The sequence below is a fragment of the Suncus etruscus genome, chromosome 5, assembly GCF_024139225.1.
Source record: "Suncus etruscus isolate mSunEtr1 chromosome 5, mSunEtr1.pri.cur, whole genome shotgun sequence".
NCBI classification, from domain to species: Eukaryota; Metazoa; Chordata; class Mammalia; order Eulipotyphla; family Soricidae; genus Suncus; species Suncus etruscus.
In genome coordinates this window covers 120011470-120024693 of record NC_064852.1, presented here as the reverse complement: position 1 = coordinate 120024693, position 13224 = coordinate 120011470, and positions in this window count along the sequence as shown.

The window sequence follows — 13224 nt, the reverse complement described above, 5'->3', positions numbered from 1 at the left end:
CCCGGTTTTCGTGTGCATGTTTTCCCCCCCCAATTTCCTTGGTGTGCCTTCACTTTTTATCTCTTATCAGAACTTCCCCCTCCTTCCTCTTGGCCTGCACTTTTCCTTGCTACTATGCTTAGTTTTTGCCCCTGCACTTGGAAGACCTTGTGGTCTTAAGGTGCATCTCCTTTCCTGAGTGCAGGTTGGGGTGGATGAGGGAGGGTTCCTAGACCGGACTACACCAGCAATGGATAGTTGAGTGCTGAGCTGTAGAAGGCACCCCTGGATCTTGACCTGGCCTCTGTGGGCCCAGCCACCCCGGCCCAAATTCCCTGGATTTGCAGTGTGGTCCTGCAACATAGGCCCTAGCTAGGGTAGAGCATGAATTCCTGGAGAATTCTGGAAACATAAATGGGCCGTGTTTTCTTCTCTACTGTCATATAGGAACAGGAAACGGGTGGGGAGCAGGGTGATCACGATTCCCAACCCTTGGGACTAGGGCACCTAGAAACCTCAAGGGCCGCCTCACTCTGGGCTCTGAGGCATGAGTTTCTTCCCAGGCCGAGCCTACAGCCACCCCAAAGTCAGCACGCCCGGGAGAAGTGGCATCTTTGGGGTGAGCGAACTGCTCCGTGCTGAAACTCTCAGAAAACAGGGGTTGCGGGCCTCAGTGCCCCAATGGGAACAAGGGGAGATCCACTTGCTGGTGAGCTTGTGGACTCACTTGCTTAGGGGTCTCTGGGACTGAGCAGAACTCAGGGAGCAGAAAACACTTGTTTTGTTGTCCATGAGGCCTTCTAGCTGACTTCGGAGCCCTGACAGATCCCAATCCGCTCCACACAAAGATCTGTCATCCCAAGATGTCCTTCCCGGGCTGGGGCACAGCTAGGAGAGGGATCCGTAGGGCCCTCCTTGGTAACAGCTAACAGCGCCAGAGGTCCTGCGCCACTACTTAAAAATGAGCATCCCCCCCACAGCTCCCCTCCAGCAAGAGAGCTCAGCCCCAACCCCCAAAGGAGAAAAGACCAAATGAGAGGGATGGAGCAGCCAGTGGCCTAGCAGGAGTGAGCTGAACACCCGGGAGCTGGAGCTGGAGGTTTGGAAGTCTGGGAACCCACCAATGCAGGGGTGCAGGGCAAAGGTCACCCGAGAAGATGGGCGCCAGACAGGCCTGTGGACGAGTCAAGAAGCACAGGGGCCTCAGAATAGAGGACTGGGTGGAAGGTGCTGCCAGGCAGAAGTCAGCAAAGCCCAGAGTTGGGGAATAAATTTGAAAGCCAAAAGAAACGCTTTGTGGATGGGGCGCCTGGGAGCCGAGGGTCAGGTGCCCGGGAAGACGCAGGATCCGGGGGTTCAGCTTCAGCGCCAGGCTTTCGAGTCCTGCGCATCCCCTTTTCAGAGCCGAGAACCCCGCCAGCTCAGCTGTGCCGCGGGAAGAACCGCCTGGCTCCTTGGAGATCTTTGGAACAGAAATTAGTCCTCAACGACCTCAAAAGGTCACCTGGCGAAAGGACCAGAGAAAACGAGGCGCTGCTCCCCGGCCCCCCTAGCGCGCGACTAGACATGCAGGGGTGGGAGCTGGGAGTGGAGTCTGACTCCTGAGAGGTCGGGCCCCTGCCTGGTCCCCCTGCCCGCGAGGTGACGGCGAGTACAACCATGCGCGCGGCCTCGACTCGTGCTCCAGGTCTTGTCACCCCGGGTCGGGGTCACCTCCGGGTCCCAGCCCCTAGCCGAGCCGTCCTCTCTCCACAGCGCCACCGCGTGGGCTCCGGCCGAAACCGGCAGCCGCGGTTCCTGCGGTCGTTGCACCCCCTGAACCCACCCCTGCGTCGTCGCCTCAAGTGTTGGGGCTGGGTCCAAGCACCGCCAGGATTTGGGGATCCAGGGTGCTGGAAGATCATGCAACATCCAAAAGGCCTAAGAGGCCAACGGCGACGCCCGACGTTTGCTCCCCAACCCCCTATAAAGAAAATGACACCTGGAAGGCCCAGGCCACCGCCCACTGACACCCCCCCCCCAAAAAAAAAAGCAGGCTTGTCTGCTTCGTGAAATCCTGTGCCTCCGGGAAGAGGCCAGTGCGCCCAGAAAACCGGGCCCGGGCATCTCCTCCTCTGAGCTGCGGGAGCGCTGGGCCCAAGCTGGTCTCCAGCCCTGTTGGGAGAGAACCAGGAATCCTGCACCAGGACCCAATTTCCTGGGAATTTACTGGGACCAAGAGCGAAGCGAGCAATAGGTCAAATTTGGGGGTTAGGGTGTCCTAGCCAGGCCCGAGTGGTGGGGAAGCTAAATAAAGCTCATGCTAGGCTGAGACCTGTCAGTTCTCCCGGTCCCACGAAGTTCCACTGACCCCCTGCTGAGCCCATCCGAGAGCGATTCCCCAGGCGAAGGCGCGAATGTGCCGGCAGAGTTGGGAGGACTCAGATCTCCCCAGGCCCCCGAGGCCCAGCCCGGCTGAGTGACGCATTTTCACCTCGAGCTGCACCGGGACTCGAAGCCCCAACATCGGGGTTAGAGGAGCCCCTGGAGAAGGCTGGTGGACAGGCGCATGTCTGGCTATGGGCACGCGAGCCTTGGGGACCTGTGTCCTGGGAAGGGACAGTCACGCAGAAAGGTGGAAATGGCACCTTCCAAACCCCGAGCGAGTCCTGGACGCCTGAGCCTCCGCTCCCCTGCAGGCCACCACCGTACCCCCTTGCGGGTGCCCGGCTGCCCGCACCAGGAGAGCATTCTGCAGCTCCAGAGATTAATCAGCACCGCCCTACCGAAAAATCCTGGCGCTCGAGGGGCTTGGGGGCGCCTGGTCTGCTCCCCGGAGTCCCCATCACAGATTCTGACCTGATCCCATCTCAACTCGAATCCCTTACGGGCCACGCGGAGCTAATTCCTAGAGAGCCGGCCGGCCTCGACGCCCGCTCAGAGTGGCTCACCTTAGCTGGCTGGACCTGCCTTCGCTCCAGGTGCCCAGGACCGAGCCAAACTGCCGACTCCTTCTGCTCGCCTCCAGGAGCCCACAGCGGGTGCCTTCGGGCGTTGCTCGTCCAGCCTCGGCTGATTTAAATAACTAATAAGCTCAGAGAAATTTTTACGAGGGAACTTTTCCGTTTAGTATCAATAAAGTCTAGTAATTGGGTTTGTTGGTTACCTAAGTGAGCGCAGCTCTCTCTCTCTCTCTTTCTCTCTCCCTCTTCTCTCTCTCTCTCTCTCTCTCTCTCTCTCTCTCTCTCTCTCTCAAACACACACTTCTTTTTTCTCATACACGCTTTCACACACACTCTCTCATACACACACATTCTCTCTCACCCTCTCTCTCCTTGTTCAGTAGCAGCGTTTTTTTTTTGAAAAGGGGCAACAGTATGAGTGCTTGTATATGTGCATGAGAGGGCGTGTATGTGTGAGCGAGTGAAAGAAGTTATTTGTCTCCAACGTCCTTCACCTGAAGAACAATTCTCATAGTCCCTGTGTGGCTGGAGTTTTCAGAGATGAACATCCCAGGGAAGTGTAAACAGTTCAAGTCCCACAATACAAGGGTAATTCAAGAGAGGGGGAGTTTTATGGAGAGTACCCGTTGGGTCTGATAATTCCCTCGCAGGGCTTCCCTGGTCGTTTTCATTCGAATTGACTTTTGCGACATTTTCCCCTTTGGCTCTTCAGTTGAAACGATACCTGCTAGTTTTCATAAAAACATTTTTTAAGGTTAACATATGCATGTTTTTCTGGCTTTCCAATCTCCTTGAAAGCACGTTCTGAGTCGTAGGGAATTTTTTCCACTTCAGAACTATGTTTCAGTTAAAGGATAGCAAAAACCTTTCATGTCTAATAACTGCACACAGCCCAGTTCGTTAGTGTTTGGAGAGTTGCTGGCGCCTGTCACAGAAATCTCCAAACCCTGGCCTAAAGGGAATCCAGGCAGGTTTCTGCTCAACCACAGCGATATTCATTTCTAAACTTTGTGTTGAATTGAAGAACATACACGCATGGCACACACCTTTTCAAGGGTTTTCTATAAAAGGCTTATGAGAAAATTGGTTTAAATTGCCTACCAGACACAACATAACGAGTGCCCGCTGAAGTCATCCTAAGGAAACCGTATTTCTGAATCGGATTATTGTTGGCAGCAGATACTAAGCGGTCAACGAAAAACCAAGACTCAAAGTCGCCACGCAAAAAACTGGGGGAAGGGTAGCTGCGCCCAAACTTCCCAGGTATACACCCAAACCTCTGCACAACTGCTTTAGGACTTCTGTGCTCCAGGAAACGTTGCTTTGGAAACTTTAAGCTAGCAAAGTCCTTAACTTCCCTTAGCTCGCCGAGTCTGAGTATGTAGGGCCGAAGTTGGCTGTGGATTTTCTTCTGTCAGGCAACCTGGGGAGCCTGGGCGATCATGATTGGAAGCGACCTGTCCCTGGCATACTCCATGCTCGGCCCACACCGCTCTTTGGCCGGCAACTGAGTCCAGCACACCCGCGCACCTGACCTTCTTGGCCCTGTGCACCGAGACAATCGGCTCCAGCCAAACACCCATAGTCGAGCTGCTTCTGAGCGCTAAGGAAGGTGGGGGTATATTCCCAGGTTCCCCACACCAAGCTCCTTCCCACCTACTCCTGGCCAGTCCGACGTCCCTACACCCTCCCCGGTCTTGCCTTCTCCAAGGTCCTGGCTGCTAGGCTGCTGAGGGCATGGAGCGTGTTGCGGCCCAAGTACCCAGAACGAGACAGTTCCCAAGTCGTCTGGGCAAGGTCCCGTATAAAGGAAGTGAATTCAGCGGGCAGGTAAGGAAGAATAGGATAAGGAAGTGCAGGGCTGAGTAGGAAAAGCTGGAGCCCAGCACACACATCCCAGTCTCCTCCAAACCATGGCCCCTTCTTTCCCTGAAGCTGCGCCCTGTAGTACTACTCCCAGGACCCAAAGCATTCTGTGAACCCCATTTTCCCATTGCCTCCAGTTCTCCTGTGTTGGAATTTCACTCAGGTTCTTTTCCGAGGGCAGGGAGACACCCCTTTCGTTCTTTTTCTGTCTTTGCCTTATTCGCATATACATTTGGCCAAACTCGGAGCAATCTCCCTGAGTTCTTCATGCAAGAGAAACGATTTGTCTGTTTATAACAGGTTTCATTAAGAGAGTTATGTGCCGTGAACTCTTTAGGAACCAATCAATGCATTTTGATTTGGAAAGTAAAATAGAATCATATCTCCCTTTCCCTGCGCCCCAGTTCAGCCGCCCAGCTGAGCGTCTGAGCGAGCAGACGATGCTCTCTACACTAGCGTCCCTCGTATTCCCTGAGTGAGTTGGGGCAGGGTTTGGCTGCCCTGCTGGGCCATAGCACCTAGGGGTCCAGTAGGAGTATCCCCACACAAGAGGCCCTTCCGATAAGGGCATCGAGGAAGCAGGGCCAGGCAGTCCCAGGGGGCCCTTTCCTAGGAAGTCAGGCGACCCACTTCTGCGGATGCTTTTCCTGTCTAGCCTTGGGTTCTCACCCCCTGGATCTCCTCCAGAATCTGGCAGCTTCAATCACGGGATGATTGGGGACCTGAGCCTCCCACCCTCATCCCACTCTGCCTCCAGCGGTGCCTCCTCCCAAGCCCTCTAGTCGGAGGTGCTGGGCGGCAGGCGACGCGTTTTTCTAATTTGTCATCGTTGGAGATGTCAGACAACTGTGGTGTGAAATGTTAAGGGCTTTCAGGGATGTGCTGACTTGCGGCACCCGCCAAGGGAGGGGTGGGATGAAGGCTGCGGGTCCGGGAGGTGCGACCAAAGCGCCACCCACCCCCTTGCTCCCGTGGTGGGCTGACCCGGCCTTCTTGGCACTGCGCTCTGGCCCCATCCCTCCCCGCGCGCGGCTCCCGCTGCAGTTTTCTCACTGGGACTAGCGGCAGAAAAGAAAGGAGGCGGGGGAGGGGTTGTCGAGGCTCCTCCTCCCCCCTCGTCTGTGGTTCTAGAACCCGGGACTCCAAGGCTCAGCCTAGAGGCCGCAGGGACCCACTCTAACATAGTAGGGGAGCAGCCCGCCTGCTCCTCTGGCACCCCTGCTCCTCCCCCTGTGCTACACCTACCTTTGCCAGCTGCCGGCAAGGCCGGCGCCCAGGTCGGGCTCCCCGCTGGGCTCCCCGCTGTGCCCATGAACTGGGACGGGGCTGCCTCTCTGCTAAGTTCACACCAGCTGCCACGGAAGCCCTGTTTTCACAGACTGGAATCCAGCCAAGGGAACTCTTGACTGTTTCTCGAGTGTTCTTTATCTATGAAGGACCTGAGAAGGTCTAAACTTGGGAGGATTGGGAGGCTTGGGTTAGGGAGAATGCCTCAGGAGAGCTTCTGTCCTGAAGCTGCCTCTTTCCGGGGTGCCAAGGTCCCCCTTTTCCGGTCAGTGTGCGCTTGTGCTAGGGCCCCCACCACCCTCATTGGGATAGGAAAATAGAGCTGGAGCGACTGGTCCCCAGCATCCTGGCCCTTTAGTTACTTTTGTCGCGAACTAATCCTGGCTCTAGAACGGAATGCCAGCTGGGGCCCCAAGTGACTTCTGAGCCAACTCTCCCCTATGGGTCAGAAGACTGTGAGTGCCAAACCGCAGGGCATCCACCAAGTCCCCGGGCCCTTCGCTGGTCTGTGGGTACAGCCTAAGGTGTGTGTGCTCCGGTTGGGAGCGATGCAGTGGGTGGCTGAGCTGCTGCCACAGATTCCGCTCAGGGCTCCTCCACCACTACGGACAGACGGGATGGACAGACGCATAGCATCCGGTGCAACCACTAGGAACACGCAGTCTCCCCCACGCAAGGGCGGTGGTGGGCAGCTGTGGCGACTACCCCTCCTTTTTTTCTTTCTCCTCCAAGCAGGCTCCAGGGCCCAGGGCCCCCGCCTCAACGCCCCCTCCACTGGGGCCCGGCAATCTCTGCACTTTGTCATCACGCCCGAGTATTTGACATTCGCAATTATCTGCAAATACCCTGATCGCTTTGTATATGAAACACTTTTTTTCCTGCCTTAAGGTTGGAATCTGGTAAGTCTCAGACAAGTGGTTGCGGGGGAGGTGGCCCTAGGGAACGCGGGGATCCGCGCACACCCGCGAAACCCACTCCAAGAGGTGAGAAGGGCCATGTCCACGGGCCACATTCCCCATCACCTCCCAGGGCCTGTCTTTAAGCAAAGGCCCAGAGGAAGAGAAAGGCCCAAACCTTGACCCTCTTTTACAAAGAGCGCACCCTAATCCTTTTGACCCGGAGGCAGCCGCCAGAGCCTAGAGCCCAACAGGGACGAGTCCCCGAGGTTAATCATCTTGAGAACCGGAAAGGGCGCTAACTGCCCGGCCTCGTCGCCCTCTGCTCAAAACCCTTCCGGGAGCCACTTTTGAGTCCTTCCTTCCCTCTACCTACCCCCACCACCGCCTGTTGGAAGCAAACCGCATCCTAGCCCAGATGAAGCAGAAGCCATTCTCTGTCCCGAAACCACCCTAAATCCAGCTGAAATGTGCCAGGGCCTGGGGACCCCTCCGCTTCGTGCTACCTGGCTAGCTCAGCCTGCGAAAGAAGAGAAAGACCTAAAGGAGCAACTTGAGCTGTATGACTTCTTCTACCTTTACAACCTGATAGTACCAAACCAAGAAATGTAGTGCCAGAGCTCCAGCCAAGTACAGCAGGTACGATGGGCTCTTGCTTTGCACAAAGCTGAACTGTGTTTGATCTCCCGAATCCCTGTGTCCCCTGAGTCCCGCCAAGAGTAAGCCCTGAAAAGCTCCTAGTGGAACCTAACCACAAGCACTGGTGAGATGGTGCCCAGGAACCCAAGGGCAGCCCTGGGAGTTAGAGTGGTGCAGCCTAGGAGCCCCTTGCTGGGCACCTTGTCTGCCAAGCCCAGCCCAGTGTCTTGGCATGGGTCAGCACCTACAGAAAGTAATAACAAAACCCTCTCTAAGAAGCTTCCCGAGCAGTCATGAGCTTGATGATTTTGCTTTGAACTCTGGGCTTAGCAGCTTTCACACATAGTTCTTCCCATTAGTTCTTCTCATTTTCTAAGAAAATGGGAAGAAATATGGAGGTAGAAAGTTTGGGAGGAGGTGAGACATATCTTTAATAAATGTTAATGAAAGTTGCTGTGTGTGTGTGTGTGTGTGTGTGTGTGTGTGTTCCTTCCACCAAATCTGTCTCTGCAACAGCAGCACTTGCCTAATCCCCAAAGGACAAATTTGGGCTGCAAAGAAATCCTGTCTTCCATCCCCTCCCCAGGTCCCTCCCAGAGTCCAGGCCTGGCCAGCTGTCTGGGATCAGAGAACTGAGCTCAGATCTCCACCTCCAGCTGGCAAGGAGATTCAGGTAGCAGTGGGCATCTCCAATGCCAAGGTGCCCTTGATCCTAGAAGCCTCCCATGGGAACAGCAACTAGGTGACTTGCCCCCTTTTGGGTCACTGTACCTGCCCAGATTTCTGGCCTTGGATCTCCCCACCTTCCATCCCACCCACCCCACCCCCAGCCGCCAAATTGTAGAGTACAGGGACTGGACAGCTGTTAGCTCCTGCTGGGCCCTTAACGGCCAAGGTGGGATGCCCAGGTACCTATGGCTCTGTAGAGGGTCAGACCTATGGCTCTATTAGGGTCAGACTTTAGGGAACAAAAGACCCGGGAATACTTGCTGTGCCCTCTCTGGAAGGCCCTGCTTGGTTCTTTGTGGAAGGATCTCGGTAGGGGCTGATCCATGCTGACCCAGTCTGGTCTCTCTCCTGCTGTTCTTTGTTATTTAGGAGCAGATGCTTCAGTCCTTAAGTCCCACAAAATGCTACAAAAACTGTGCCTAGAACTAAGCAAGAGGGTGAGACTGGGTCCCCAAGTGACCACTCTAGAGGCTTCTGTTCCCAGGTTCTCTGCTCCCCAGGGCACCCAAGACAGCACAGCCACTGTCCGGGCCAAATCGCAGGAAGGAGCTGCTGCACCTCACTCTGACCCTCCCCATCCCGCCAGAGCATGGGCAAGTGCCCTCCGGTTTGGAAACGAATTCGCCCCGTGCCTTCCCCCTCCCCGCAAACAGCCTGGCCTTCCTCGGACCCAAGACCCGAGGCTCCTCTGCTCACCTTGGCTTGAGACACTCGAAGGCCCCAACTGCCAGGCTGACGGGTGCCAAGTGGCTGCGCTTGGCGGAGGCGCCAGTTCCCAGGGGTCCGGGTCTCGGAGCGCATCTGGAACGCGCAGGGCGCAGGCCGGGGAGATGCGCGGGTGCAGCCCGGCCTGCCAGCCAGTGCCCTCTCCCGGGAAACAGTCCTGACTTTGTTGGTAACTTAAGTGGCGCCTCTGACCTCGGCAAACACGTGTTGGGGTGGGTGGGTAACCTCTCTGCACACCCTACTCCATTCCTTCCCCAGTCCAGCCGGCCTGTCCCCTTACCCCAATCCCCGGGCCTCTCCTCTCCTCTCCGGGCCCCTCGCTGCCAGCCACCCACCCGGCAGAGAAGTGCGCGCCCGGCCCTGGGTTTGCGGAGCCGCCGCCGGTTCCGGTGTTTATTCGCAGCTAATTGCTCCTGCAGGAAAAAGCTCGTTACGCGGGACCGAGCGCTTCCGCCCGCTGAGACCGGACCCGCCGGCGGCAGCTCCTTCAACCCACCCGCGAAGCCACGAACTTAGCAGGCAGCGAGGTAGCCGGGACGCCCGGTAGAGGGAGCAGCCTCGGGGCTCCCCCTTCCCACCGGCAGCGTCCACCTCCGTGCGGAAGGCGCCCTGGACCGTCTCACCTGTCCTCTAAGTGTACACGGGGCCGAACCCTGGAGCATCTCGGCCCCCGACGCCCTGTGGCTGCAGGGCCCCGAGGAGATGGGCCAGACGCAGGCCACGTCCTTTAGTTCAGCTCAGAAAAGCTAGAGACGAGGATGACACCTTTTTGGACCAGGAAAAGGCAAAAAAAAAAGAAAAGAAAAGAAAAGAAAAAAAATCCCAGGATTGATTTATTTCAGGGCTAATGTCTTGCATCGTTGCACAATTTGGAAAGCCTGATTTTAACTATTTTTAGAGGATCTAATCCCTTCTCACTGGGTTTCCAAGTAGTTTATTTCCAGGAGCTTCTAGGTGGTTCCAAGAGAAAAAAAAGAACTTTCGAAGGTTCTGACTAAGAGGCAGCGATAACACCAACCGATTCTCTCTCCTTCTTGACTGCATTACTGGAGGGAAGGTTCCCAGACCTCCCCGTAGGGATGACCGCGGCTCAAGGGGATGCGGTGATCTGGGCAGTGAACTCACCGGGAACTCCACTGTGCTGGGCAAGGCAAGTACCCTCAGAGTAAGGCCAGAAACTTTCCTGGCCAGCACTGGCACGGGAAAGAAACCCGCAAGCTCTTCTCTTCCCCCAAAGGCCCTCCTGCCCAGAGAGACCCAAACCTAACTGAAAGGAACTTAACACCTTGCAAGCAACACTCCTGATTGATGGAGACGGGGAAACTATAAAGGGGAGGGGGCTGGTACCAGAGCTGGTTAGAGGCAAAGGATTTCACTGTAGGGGAGCTCTGAGAGGGTCACCTGACATGATAACTCACCTCTTCTGACCTTCACTCAGTCAAGTGCTGAGGACAGGACTGACGATTTATTTGTCTTCACTCATGATCCTAGAATAAGTATGTTTGCATGTGCTTTCGGGTTAGCTTAATAAAATTGTTGAATAAAACTGTTCTAGCAAACTCTTGAAGAACTTTGAGGCAAAAAAACTGCCATTGACTCAAAGGAGGGCTGAATTTGAAAGGTGAATAGCTGCATCTAGCATGGAAGAAAGCATTTGGGAAAGAGTAAACAAGAAGAGTTGTATTGTTTTGAATCCCAATTTAAAAACGTTGAATATGCAAATACAGGGAGAAAAATGTGTGATTGTTCGCACTAGAAAGGCATTCTTTCAAGTTGTGTGATTTTTTTTTCTCCAAAAATCAGGGTTCATTTAGTACACCTAAGTTTCTTTCTGAGCTTGTTCTTTACTTTTTTGGTTATTTTTGTATGTGACTTGTGCAGATTTGTTAATGTTAGTTTCCGGTGCAAATTTTAAGGCTTAAAAGGAAAGAATACACTTCAAAAATCATATTTGAAAAAGACAATCTAATTTCTTTCTTAAAAATGTTTTAGGCATGCATCATTGTAAATCAACAGCTGTACATGTTTAGATGGGATTTAAGCTTCCTTCCAGGTGCGAAATTGTTTGCTTTTGATTCTCTGAATATAAATCACATTAGTTTTAGCACTAAAAGAACAATTTATTCTTTAATTTACAATTGACCTTTTTTTTTTTTTTTACCTATTTCCCTTTTCCTTCTTCATTTTCCCCTTCTAGTAATCACTGACTTGGTCTGACAATATAAATATATTTGTTAAAGGAATTTCTAAAGTTAATTGAAAAAATAGTAGTGAGTATTTTGTAATTAAATATTACAGACTAATTCTAGAAAACACTATCCACTGGTTTTATAATAAACACTGGGACACAGATATTATTTCCTTATTCTCTCCATAATGACCTTTGTCATTATTTGATCACGCCAAACACACATTATTATTTACAATGTGATTCCACTATTCCTTTATTATTTCTGGTTTAAAAGAGGTAAAGAGGTGCATTGTCAAATGGAAATGTTTCTATCTCTTTCCGTAACTAATATCTGATCTTTAGCAAATGGTGCCGTGATGTCATTGAAATGGGTATTGGACAAAGTACCAATTGATTTATTGATTTTCTTTTTCTTCTTGAAAGTCCTTTGGGAATTGGAGAGAAGGGAAAGTATCGGTTGGCTGAGATGTGCAATAATGTTTATATCATGCATATGCAGAAATTTTATTTGGCTGGTAACATTGACAATTCAGAGGCTTCCAGATATTCATAATGGAAAGTCACTGAGGCCACTTGGTCTGATGGAACAGCTCCTCCCCACTCTGATTTTATTAACTCTTTTTATTTTAACTTTTGGGAGTCACCTTAACATCCAGTGGAACTATATACAAAAATGGGGGCTGCAGGGAAGGAGTTACCAGAGCAAGAAGCAGAAAACACAATGTTGCTTTCAAACACACACACACACACACACACACACACACACACACACACACACATCGCTCCTGCCCTGTAAAATGCAGTAAGATCCCTGAGGACCTGCTATGAGCCTCACAGGAATGCCTGGGATTCTTGGCTTCAGAGACTTCCCACTTGGAGGTGTCTGGTGGAATCCTGTGGTCTGCATCTAGGATGGTTCACTGAGACTCATGGCACTAAAGAAAATACGGTGGCATGGGTTGCCTTTGGTTTTATCAAGGAGGATTTCAAAGCCTGGACTTTTTCAGCCTCCATTAATACAACCGGTTTGGGAGCACAATTTTTTAATCCCGATCCTATTTAAAAATGCCAGTTAAACCACAGAGAGACTCTCTATAATTGTAGCATCTGTCTAAAAATCACTATATGCAACAGTATCTACAGAAGAAAGGAAATCAAAACAAACCTCAAGGTTCCTCTACCTGGCATTGGATAAGGGGGAGCTGCATGGAAGAGCAGGGAGGTTTCCTAGAGTGAGTTCCCAATGCAACTGCAGATTAACTAGTAGATTTTTCCTGTTCCTTTCCCTCACTCCAAAAAAGGACTAAATATCTTTCATGTTTATTTGTTAGTTTGTTTTTTGGACCTCACCCAGCAAGGCACAGGCCTTACTCCTTGCTCTGCATTCAGGAATCTATCCTGATGGTGCTTGGGGGACCATCTGGAGTGCCAAGGATCAAGCCCAGATCAGTGTGCATGACTGTGTACTAGCTCTTCAGCCTAGAAGTAAACATCTTTACCTTCCACAATTTGTCATTCATTTAGTTCAGTTTTCTGAGGTTAGCACCATGATAGGGGAAAGTGGTCTTTTCCCAGAGTGGACAGGGACAGAATTAGTGGTCGTTCCTCTGGTCTGTGTTGACTTGAGTAGACAGAAGGTATGAGGTGGAAGGAATCTCCTGGAGTCAATGGGGCTTCCAGATCATGTGCTCATTTCATTCCACTGTGGATCACCCTGATGCTGGATCCTGCCATTGTCTTTTCCCAGAAACACTGAGAGGGGATGCCATGGTGCAGGCGAACACTGCCTGTACCATCTCACCACAGCTATGGGTGAGGATAAAGAAGGTCATGTGCAGGGAAGCTAGAGAGAGAAGAAAGGAGAACTATGGCGACTTTTATGAGTTATGACAGTGTTTGCTTAGAACTGATGTAGGTAACACTTTCTTTTTACAAGATTAAATTTAGTTAAGAAATAATATCTTTATGA